Raw genomic sequence first — 12,299 nt, forward strand, 5'->3', positions numbered from 1 at the left:
ATGTGCCGCTGCAAAAAAAAAAGTTGAAAATCACTGATGTAGGGGGAATCTACCCTACATATATTCATAGTAAAATCTGTGGCCCAATGGTTATTAACCCTTTGAAAATATCAATTACTTATACACAAATGGGATGTACACCACCTATGCTAGTGTTGGCATCAATGTCTGTGCCCAAAACAACATTGGGCCAGACTAAAAAACAATTGCATGTCTTGGAGGGGGATCTACCCTACATTTATTAACAGTAAAATCAGTGGCCCAATGGTCATTAACCCTTTGAAAATATCAGTTACTTATTCAACAATGTTAGTTTCTGTGCCCAAAACTCCATTGGGCCAGGCTAAAAACAATTTCATCTCGTGGAGGGGGATCTACTGTGTGCATATTCATAGTAAAATCAGCGGCCCAATGGTTATTAACCCTTATATCAGTTACTTATTCAAAAATGGGAATTACAGCACCTTTGCCAGGGTTGGCATCAATTTCTGTGCCCAAAACACCATTGGGCCAGGCTAAAATGAATTGCATATCATGGAGGGGGATCTACCCTACATATATTAACAGTAAAATCAGTGGCCCAATGGTTATTAGCCCTTTGAAAATATCAGTTACTTATTCAAAAGTGTAATATTTGTATTGGTGCCAACATATGTCCTTTTTTCCAGTTTGTATATACAATTGTTGTTTAAAGGGAATTCACCGTGACGTGCGGTTAGGGCAAACGTTGGTGAGGCGCTGGCTATGATACACCCGAGAAGCACATATATGTGATAGAGATAAAGGGAGGGGGGAATAGATAAAAAGGCAGGGAGAAGGAGAGGGGGGAGGAGTATATATATATATATATATATATATATATACATATATATATATATATATATATATATATATATATATATATATATATAATCCCATACAGTGACGTATTTAGGTTTTGTGCTGCCCTAGGCATTTATATATATATATATATATATATATATATATATATATATATATATATATATATATATATATATATATATATATATATATATATATATATATATATTGGTCAGGGTGATTGTAACATAACATTTTTTTTAATGGGTTTTCCAAAGTAAATGAGGAGGAGAGAAGGTAGGTAGGAAAAAAGAAGAGAGGAGGGAGGAAGAGGAAAAGGGAGGGATGCATTTGTGGCTGATTAAACTGTGGCACATAAGTTCAATTATTTGTGAGACAGGTTTTTAGTAATGAAAGACTGCATAATGTGTTAACATTATGTAGGCAGTTACTGTGCAGTGTGCACATAATTTTAACACATTGCACAGTCTTTGTTTAGTAAAAGCCTGTCTCACAACATACATACATAGTAGATAAGGTTGAAAAAAGACTGAAGTCCATCGAGTTCAACCTATACAAATCTAAAATACTTACAAAAAGCTCCAGTTAAGCTTAAATAACCCCATTAAAATGTGACCCATTTAATACTAGCAATCATATCCATGAATTTTGTTTATATACAGAAATTTATCCAGACTATTTTTAAATGTATCTATGGTATTGGCATTCACTACCTCCTTTGGTAATGAGTTCCACAATTTTATTGCTCTTACAGTGAAAAAACGTTTCCGTTGCAGGAGATTAAATCTCCTTTCCTCCAACCTTAAATTATGACCTCTTGTCAGAACCAATTTTCTTGGAATAAAAAGAGCTTCTGCCATCTCTGTATATGGGCCTTGAATATATTTATATAAAGTAATCATGTCACCTCTCAAGCGCCTTTTTTCTAAAGAGAACAGACCCAGTTTGGCTAGCCTCTCCTCATAGGTTAATTTCTCCAATCCCCTTATTAGCTTTGTGGCCCTTCTCTGAACTTTTTCTAGTTCTGCAATATCTTTTTTAGCAATCGGTCCCCAGAACTGCACTCCAAACTCAAGGTGAGGTCTTACCAGGGCTTTATATAATGACAGAATTATGCTTTCCTCCCTTGAATCAATGCCTCTTTTAATACATGCTAGTATCTTATTAGCCTTTGAAGCCGCTGCTCTGCATTGTGCACTCATCTTTAGCTTGTTATCTATTACTACTCCCAAATCCCTTTCCTCCTGTGTTTGGCTAAGTCTTGTCCCATTTAAAAAATACATAGCCTGCTTATTTTTACTTCCAAAATGTAGAACCTTACATTTTTCCGTATTAAATCTCATTTTCCATTCACTTGCCCATAGTTCTAATTTTAGCAAATCCCTTTGCAAAGAGAGTTCATCCTGCTCTGACCTAATGACCTTACTTAACTTAGTATCATCTGCAAAAATAGAGATGTCGCTATTTAATCCTTGCTCCAAGTCATTTATAAAAATATTAAAAAGAACAGGGCCCAGTACTGATCCCTGGGGGATGCCACTGATTACCTTTGTCCAATCTGAGTATGATCCATTTACTGCTACTCGTTGCTCCCTATCTTTTATCCAGTTATTTATCCATGAGCTAACATTTTCAGCTATTCCCAATCCCTTAATTTTGTGCATTAATCTCTCATGTGGCACTGTATCAAATGCCTTTGCAAAATCTAAGTATATCACATCAACTGATTCCCCTTTATCTATATTTTTACTTACTTCCTCGTAGAATCTAATTAGATTAGTTTGACATGATCTATTTCTCCTAAAGCCATGCTGATTAGAACTCATAATCTTGTTTACACGAATATGCTCATCAATATAATCCCTTATAATCCCTTCAAATATCTTCCCCACTATTGATGTCAGACTAACTGGTCTATAGCTTCCTGGATCATCCCTGCTTCCCTTTTTGAAGAGTGGCACCACATCAGCTTTACGCCAATCCTGGGGTACCATGCCTGAGGATAATGAGTCTTGAAAAATTAAGAGTAAAGGTTTGTCTATAACAGTGCTAAGTTCACTTAACACCCTTGGGTGTATTCCATCTGGGCCTGGAGTTTTATTTACCTTAATATTTTTTAGTTTTTTCCTGATATCCTCTAAACAAAACCCAGTTAGTGGTATGGACTGGCATGTTCTATTCTGTTCCAAAGTATCATTCAATGGTTCCTCTCTTGTGTATACTGAAGAAAAAAACTGGTTTAGTACCTCAGCCTTTTCCCTGTCATTATTTATCATGCTACCCTCCACACATTTTAATGTACCTATATTATCCTTCTTAGATTTTTTGCTATTTATGTACTTAAAGAACCTTTTAGGGTTAGACTTAGAATCCTTGGCAATTAATTTTTCATTTTCAATTTTGGCTAATTTGATTGCTTTTTTGCATGCTTTGTTACATTCCTTATAAATATTGTATGCTGAGTCTGTACTATTTTCTTTTAATAATTTAAATGCCCTACGTTTTTTCCTAATTTCTTTTAACACATTTTTATTTAGCCATAACGGCTTATTTTTTTTATTTTTATTTTTATAACCATATGGTATGTATTGATATGTATATTTATTTAACAAATTTTTAAATATTATCCATTTATCCTCTGTATTTTTATTAGAAAATACATTGTCCCAATTTATATTATTTAATGATTTCCTTAAATCGTTGAATTTTGCTTTCTTGAAATTAAAAGTCTTAGTTAAGCCTTTAAAACACTGCATATGAAAAGAGATTTCAAATGTGACCATGTTATGATCACTGTTACCCAAATGTTCTTTAACTTCTATGTTTGATATTATATCTGTATTGTTTGATAGCACTAAATCCAATATAGCTTTACTCCTAGTTGGCTCCTCTATTAATTGTGACAAGAAGTTATCCCTGAGAACATTTAAAAATCTATCCCCCTTAGCTGAATTACTAGTTTCATTGGCCCAGTTTATATCAGGGTAGTTAAAATCTCCCATAATTACAGCACTGTTATTAGCAGCCTTACCTATTTGGATAAGTAGTTGAGTTTCCTCCGGGTCACTAATGTTGGGAGGCTTGTAGCATGTTCCTAGTAATATTTTTTTAGGATTTTTCCCCCCACTCTTTATTTCAACCCACAGGGTCTCTACATTGTCACTTGTATCATAAATATCTTCCCTTATTGTAGGTTTAAGGTCAGGTTTAATATACATGCAGATTCCTCCACCCCTTTTATTATTCCTGTCCCTCCTAAATAATGTATACCCCTCTAAGTTAACTGCCCAGTCATGTGAATCATCCCACCAAGTTTCAGTTATACTGATAACATCATAGTCCTCTTCTGCAACTAAGAGTGTCAGCTCCCCCATTTTACCTGTCATGCTTCTTGCATTTGTTGTCATACATTTAATTTTCATGTGCTTTCTGCTGCTACTTGGTGTACTTTCCTCTATACTTTCTAATGTGACATTTCTTAAGTCATCCCTTCCTTGAGATATTAATGGAGTGACATATTCAGACACTGATCTCTCTGTTCTATTTTGTTCAAATTGACCCTCCCCCCCTTTGCCTAGTTTAAAAGGTTCTCTAAACGTGCTACTATCCTTTCCCCCAACACACCTGCACCCATGTCATTCAGGTGCAATCCATCCTTACTGTACAATTTGTACCCTAGTGAAAAATCAGCCCAGTGTTCTAAAAAGTCAAACCCCTCATTTTTACACCATGTTTTTAGCCATGAATTAACAGACCTTAGCTCCTTCTGCCTTACTGAGTTAACACACGACACTGGTAATATCTCAGAAAATATTACTTTGGATGTCCTTGCTTTAATCTTGCTACCTAACTCCCTGAAGTCATTTTTTAGGACTCTCCATCTCCCACTGATTTCTTCATTAGTACCAATATGCACCATGACTGCAGGATCAGACCTGCATCCCTCTAACAATCTATCAATACGCTCCACAATATGCCTAACACGAGCCCCTGGAAGACAGCAAACTGTTCTATGTAAAGGGTCTGGATGACAAATTACCCTATCAACCTTCCTTATAATAGAGTCTCCTACCACCAACATCTGCCTCTGGCCCTGACTTGTATGCCCCTCTTCCATGACTGAAGGACTGCCCACCATAGCATGCTCCTCTTCCACAGCTAAAGGACTGTTCACTATACTAGGCAACACGGCCCTCTCTGACACTGCCACCCCTGAACTGATATCCCCAACATCTTCACTTAATCTTGCAAATCTATTGGGGTGTACCAGCTCAGAACTGGCCTGTCTCTTCCGCTTACTTCGCCCTCTAACTGTGACCCAGCTACATCCTGGAGTCTCCTCATCTGAATCCTCCCCATTCCCACTGCTGGAACCATTAACAACCAGCTCAGTCCTATCCATTTCCCTTTCAAGTGTCTGAATTTCATGTAGTGTTGCAATTCGTTCCTCCAGATCCCCAATACGAGTTTCTAAAGAGACAATATGCTCGCACTTGCCACAAACATATAATCCCACAAGCGGCTGCTCCAGTGATGCAAACATGTGGCAAGCTGTATACTGAATGAGATTCTCACACATTCTTAATAAAAGGTTTAACTTAAAAGTATAAAATAAATATATTTCCCCTTGGTTACCCCAAAACCTTGTTTGCCTAACTACCTTGGTTAGCTAACTATTATACTTAAACAGACAATGTTACTTTAACAGAGAATCAATACAGCAAGCCTAAAAGAGCAAGCAAAATTTCTGATTATATGTATAAGAAGCAAGGAGGTATATCAGCTACAGTAGGGACTGCATGAGGAGGGGCATAAGATTGTCAGCACAGAGCAAACCTCACACACTGAAATTAGTGTTAAAAGTCTAGCCCCCTTGCATTTTAAAGACAGGCAGTGAATTACTTTGGCAGGTAGTGAGTTTTAACACGTAAGCAAAGGTAGTCTGAACATCACTGTAAAATCTCAGAAATAGAGAATCACAGTATATTAACACTATAATCACAAGTCATACAACAACACTGCCAAAATGATATATAATACACACCTAACCTAGACAGTGTAAAATCTTCTAAATATTAGTTATTTCTGTATATATTAGCAGTTCACCTCCATGATGGCTATGCTGAGCTGACAGTACACATGCTGCTGTAAGCCGGCTCACAAACAGGGGGGAAAAAAATACTTTACTTACCGTAACCGTCATCCAGGGCAGGTCCATCTCAGCACAGTCAGCACTCAGCTCTTCTGTCTTCTCCGGTCTTCAGCAGCTCGGCTCTCGACAATCTCACTCACTGTGTTCTCTTGTTCAGGACATCACCACCGTTACACTCACAGTCTCACACACGTGACGTGACTCGGTAGAAGTTCTCTCTTCTTGATTCCCGCCAGTCCTACTGGAACACACCTCCAAGTCAGAGCAGTGAGCTTTGAGCCTCTGACACGTCACACTCCGGCAGTTGCTTAGAGAGCAGCCTAATAGGAACTGTATGGGCCGCAGAGAGACTTAAGTGCCACTGGGTGGCGCAGTCTCTAGCGGCGCTAAGACATGGAGCAGTGAGCTGAGCTCTGACACGTCACACTCCGGCAGCTGCTTAGAGAGCAGCCTCCATAAGGAACGGTATGGACCGCAGAGACTTAAGTGCCACTGGGTGGCGCAGTCTCTAGCGGGCAGCGGGGGGTGGCCGGGGAAAAAAAAATTATATATAAATTATTATTTTTTTAACATTATAAATATAAAATGTAATTACACATATAGGACAGGGGAGGCGCTGCCTCACATGCCTCCTATGACGGCACGTCACTAATCATATTTTTATTTTTTATAAAACCTATATTTTTATTTTAAAGCAGTCTGACAAAACAAATTGAATACGAAACCAACTTCCATGAATAAGAAACAGCTTGAAATTTTCTCTGCCTCACACACACAGCCCGTCCCCAACCAGTACCTTATATAAATCAGGCATCCCAACTCTCCCTGAAGTTCAGAGAGTCTCTGTGATGGATACCCCCGGCTACGCCGACTGGGTAGCTCCGCCAAACGGGTCCTGCTTCCTCCCTGCCGATTGCAGCTATGCAGCTGGCAAGTGACCACAGCCTGTAGCCACCCCTGATGCCTGACAGCACCAGTACTCGGGGTCCCACCCTGTAGCAGACTCTAGCTACCAGACTAGGTAGCTCTGTCAGAGTGTCCTTCCTCTGCCTGGAACAGGCTGCTATGTAGCCCAGGAAAAGTGATTTTAGCTGGAGCAAACCCAAATAACTAGACAGCCTAGCATTCAGGTTTAACAGGAACTGATTTTATTGAAAACACACACTCCTTTTATACAGTCAGCTCATCTTGATAAGACCCTGGACAATCCCACTATTTTCCCGCCATTCCCGCCCCTCCAGACAGTCCGGCACCTCCATAGGAGCCACAGTCCCACATAATCCCAATACATATGGGTGGCGGTTTCGGGGTGATCCCGGTGGAGTGGCGAAACTTTGTCATTTTAAAGCTCTCGGTCCCCAGATTTCACAGTCCAATAATCAGCATGATTCATTACTGGGGACCAGAGTTACAGTCCGATGAAGTTATGGGGTTAGGGGTGTCAAAAAAACCCGGGTTCCCAAAGGAGCACCCCTCCGGCAATTCCCCCACCCCTTGTACTCCCCAGGGGCTACTAATCCCCAAAAGAACGGAGCTCTGGGGCACATGGTTGCTGGAGCGACCTGGGTTAAAGTTTGCGGGTGTTCTGCTGTCCTGTGGCTGACCTGGAGTTCCAGGAGCCTGGCCAGCCTGAGAGGGGTTAGGCGGGTGTCCGTTGTAAGGCGGCCGACCGGGAGTTCCAGGAGCCCGGCCAGCCTAGGAGGATTTTCCCGGTCATACACCAACTTTTCTCTGAACACAAAAACAAGCCAACACAGAGCAAACAAACAGCTTCCAGAGATGGTGGTTGCTCTGAGGAGCCCAAAACCACTGAGAAACAACAGGGGTGAGGTTGTAGGGGGGTGGGGGGTAGCCTTACCCGTCTGATATCCGTGACATCTCCCCCCTCCAGTTCGGCAGACCCGGCTAGACCCTTAACAGGTCGGCCTGGGGCTGTCCGACAGTGGCCCTGCACTTCTCGGTTGCTGAGAGAGGTTATCCCATCTCTCCTGAGCTTGGGACATCCTGGGCGCAGGGATAGTCACAAAATGCAAAGTCCCAAACAAGTTTGATAAGGCCGGCTCCCAAACAATTGCTGTTCCACAAGTTCCAGTGTCCTTAAGTTCCATGGTCAAACTGTTTCTATCTGTGACACTCTGTTGAGTACCGGCTGACCCACCCACAAACAAAGCCAGTACAGGTTTCCCGGCTGTATACCCACCCCAGACTGTTGGTGGAAGTTGCTCCTTGGTGGGGCAGGCAAAACTCGGGTGCCCAAACTTGTGGCACCAACTGCATGAGCAGGTACCCCCCTGGCCTGCCCCCTGTGAGATATACTCCAGGACAAGAAAAGGGTATAGACCCTGCCAAGCTACTGAGGGGAGAGACCGTCTGTCTCCTCTCCCGAGAAGGAGATCTACTGCTGGGGAGGGAGGTCTGCTACCTCCACTCCATGGGAAACTGTGCTGCCGCTGGGGAGAGAGACCGACCCGTCTCTCCCTGCAAGGGCTTCTCTGTAAGGGGAGGGAGGACGACTACCTCCGCTCCAAGGGGATGGCTCTGCCGCTGGGGAGAGAGACTGACTGTCTCCTCTCCCGGCTCTGCCGCTGGGGAGAGAGACTGACTGTCTCCTCTCCCGGCTCTGCCGCTGGGGAGAGAGACCGACTGTCTCCTCTCCCGGGAAGGGGTTCTGTTTACGGGGAGGGAGGAAGACTACCTCCGCTCCCAGGGGATGGCTCTGCCGCTGGGGAGAGAGACCGACTGTCTTCTCTCCCGGCTCCTGGCTCTGCTGCTGGGGAGGGAGACCGACTGTCTCCTCTACCAGGAAGGGGTTTGGCCGCTGGGGAGAGATATCGATACCCGTCTCTCCCTGCAAGGGCTTCTCTGTAAGGGGAGGGGGGAAGACTACCTCCGCTCCCAGGGGATGGCTCTGCCGCTGGGGAGAGAGACCGACTGTCTCCTCTCCCGGCTCTGCCGCTGGGGAGAGAGATCGACTGTCTCCTCTCCCGGGAAGGGGTTCTGTTTACGAGGAGGGAGGAAGACTACCTCCGCTCTCCCAGGAAGGGGTTCTGTTTACGGGGAGGGAGGATGATTACCTCCGCTCCCAGGGGATGGGTCTGCCGCTGGGGAGAGAGACCGACTGTCTCCTCTCCCAGGAAGGGATTCTGCTGCTGGGGAGAGTTATCGACATCCATCTCTCCCTTCTCCAAGTCTATAATCTCAGAGCCAGACTGCTGATCAGGATCCAGGAGCCCTGCTTCCCTTTCTCTTTGCTGCCACTCCTCCACAGTCAAGCTCCATGAATCCCAGAGGGCTGCACCCCAGATCTGTATGCCCCTGGCACGTTGCTTAGCGAGATCCAGCAGCCTCTTGTATTCCTTGACCAGTGCCTCTTCCTGGTCAATTATAAAATCCAGATCGTCCAGCAGCCAGGCAGCTCCAGCAGTTCCTCTTGGAGCCCAGAGATATCCTCTAGACCCTGGTCTGTCTCGCTCCCAAACTGTGGGTCCTCTGTCCTTTTTGTAAACAATAATCCAGGGCCGCCGAAGCCAAAGCCCTCTGTGGGGGATCCTTCCTCCAGTCATGGCTGCGCTTGCATAGCGAGCCATTGGAGGGCTCGATAGCCGTCCTCCACCCACATCTCTTGCTGGATCAGTCTATGTAGAACAGCTAGCCATTCCTTCTTTGGCTGTTCTTCCAGGAAAGGCAGTCTCACGGTCCACCGTACCCGGAATCTCGTGTCATTCGTGGGGAGGACCTTTCCATTTTCCTGCTCCTGTTGCAGAGCCTCCCACCAAAGGTATCGGAGGGCAAGGTTCCTCCATGTCAGAACGTCCTGTTCCGAACAAGGATCCTTTGTTCCAGTCAGCATCTTTTGTACTCTCCCTAGGAACTCTGCCTCCATATTTACCAGCTACTGTGGTACGTCTCCTCTGTCAGCAGGAACCTTGTAAAAGAAGCAGATCCCACCACTGCCAGCCAATGTGACGGATACCCCCGGCTACCCCGACTGGGTAGCTCCGCCAAACGGGTCCTGCTTCCTCCCTGCCGATTGCAGCTATGTAGCTGGCAAGTGACCACAGCCTGTAGCCACCCCTGATGCCTGACAGCACCAGTACTCAGGGTCCCACCCTGTAGCAGACTCTAGCTACCAGACTAGGTAGCTCTGTCAGAGTGTCCTTCCTCTGCCTGGAACAGGCTGCTATGTAGCCCAGGAAAAGTGATTTTAGCTGGAGCAAACCCAAATAACTAGACAGCCTAGGATTCAGGTTTAACAGGAACTGATTTTATTGAAAACACACACTCCTTTTATACAGTCAGCTCATCTTGATAAGACCCTGAACAATCCCACTATTTTCCCACCATTCCCGCCCCTCCAGGCAGCCCGGCACCTCCATAGGAGCCACAGTCCCACATAATCCCAATACATATGGGTGGCGGTTTTGGGGTGATCCCGGTGGAGCGGCAAAACTTCCAGGGTGTCATTTTAAAGATCTCGGTCCCCAGATTTCACAGTCCGAAAATCAGCATGATTTGTTACTGGGGACCGGAGTTACAGTCCGATGAAGTTATGGGGTTAGGGGTGTCAAAAAACCCCGGTTCCCAAAGGAGCTCCCCTCCGGCAATTTCCCCACCCCTTGTACTCCCCAGGGGCTACTAATCCCCAAAAGAACGGAGCTCTGGGGCACATGGTTGCTGGAGCGACCTGGGTTAAAGTTTGCGGGTGTTCTGCTGTCCTGTGGCCGACCGGGAGTTCCAGGAGCCTGGCCAGCCTGAGAGGGGTTAGGCGGGTGTCCGTTGTAAGGCGGCCGACCGGGAGTTCCAGGAGCCCGGCCAGCCTAGGAGGATTTTCCCGGTCATACACCAACTTTTCTCTGAACACAAAAACAAGCGAACACAAAGCAAACAAACAGCTTCCAGAGATGGTGGTTGCTCTGAGGAGCCCAAAACCACTGAGAAACAATAGGGGTGAGGTTGTAGGGGGGTGGGGGGTATCCTTAGCCGTCTGATATCCGTGATAGTCTCCCTCATTGTAATAGCAGCTCCCTGACGCCCGCAAATGAAATGCAATCTCCCTGAAACTACAAGTACCATGATTCAACGTGGCTCAAATTCAGAAAGAGTGTTTCTTTAAACAATGCCTTTAGATACAGAGACGTCATTGAGCAGGAAGGCGTTGTCAAAACAAGTCTGTCTTTACTTTCAACGTATTGCATGTCTGCCACCCTCACTCCTGCTGTTTGAAGGTGGAGATAAGGCTCTTGGGGGAGGAGGAGAATCAGCAGCAGGCAACATCGGCTGCAGCATAAGTTGAGTGAGGGAGGAGATAGCCACCCCTGCTGTCATGTCCATATCAAACTCACTCTACTGTGTGTACAAAACAATAACAAATATCCTCTCAAACTCAAACACACTCCCACACACAAAATCTGAAAGTCGTACAGGGACAACTATACTGAGTACTTTACTTCACAAGCTGGGATGCTATGGAACCCTCAAATCATGCATCAGTATCCAAAAAGCCCCCTATGATTTTAATAAAATAAAACACAACTACTACCTTATTTACTGCACGTAATTAAACTTTGTATTCTAAAATATTTGAGCATTCAAGAAGCATGCAATCACTGGAAAATATGTATGTTGTATGTGGTTGTGCAATAAAGCTACTTTTTTTAAAATATGAGTTTAGTGGGAAGCTACTTTAAAGTGAAAGTAAATCCTAGCGTTTTACAAACGCTAGGATTTACTATTGAAACAAATAAAGGGCACTTTCATTCATGAAGTATAAGATACTTCATAAAGAAAGCTCCTTTTATTTCAATCGCTGTTTTTACCTGGTACAGCAGCCCACAGCTAAAAAAGTTTTTGGCTAAGAGGTGACGTTTTCATCTCTTAGCCAATAGCAGTGCAGTAAATTCAGCTCCCATGGGCACCAAGCCGGATTTACAGCACGGCTATTGGCTAAGAGGTGAAAACGTCACCTCTTAGCCAAAAAAAATTTTAGCCGTGGACTGCTGTAGCAACTAAAAACAGCGATCGATTGAATCAAATAAAGGAGCTTTATACATGAAGTATCTTATACTTCATGAATGAAAGTGCCCTTTATTTGTTTCAATAGTAAATCCTAGCGTTTTTAAAACGCTAGGATTTACTTTCACTTTAATGATAACTCTCTATCTTTATAGAGTATATTACCTGGGGGGGGGGGGGGGAGCGGCGCACAGCATCCAACACAGTAGCCGGTGAAGCCACCTCCCTGAAATGAGTTTTTACAGGTTGGGGTGTCTGTATAAATGTATATTATAATCATGTTTCTGCCTCA

At 44.1% G+C, this 12,299-nt stretch overlaps 1 protein-coding gene across 1 annotated transcript in view; it reads left to right on the forward strand.

The window, feature by feature from the left end:
* LOC128657312 (zinc finger protein 1 homolog) overlaps positions 1–12,299 on the forward strand; it is a 78,566-nt gene that overhangs the window by 37,026 nt on the left and 29,241 nt on the right. The window lies entirely within an intron of this gene.

The sequence above is a fragment of the Bombina bombina genome, chromosome 4 (assembly GCF_027579735.1).
Source record: "Bombina bombina isolate aBomBom1 chromosome 4, aBomBom1.pri, whole genome shotgun sequence".
NCBI lineage: Eukaryota > Metazoa > Chordata > Amphibia > Anura > Bombinatoridae > Bombina > Bombina bombina.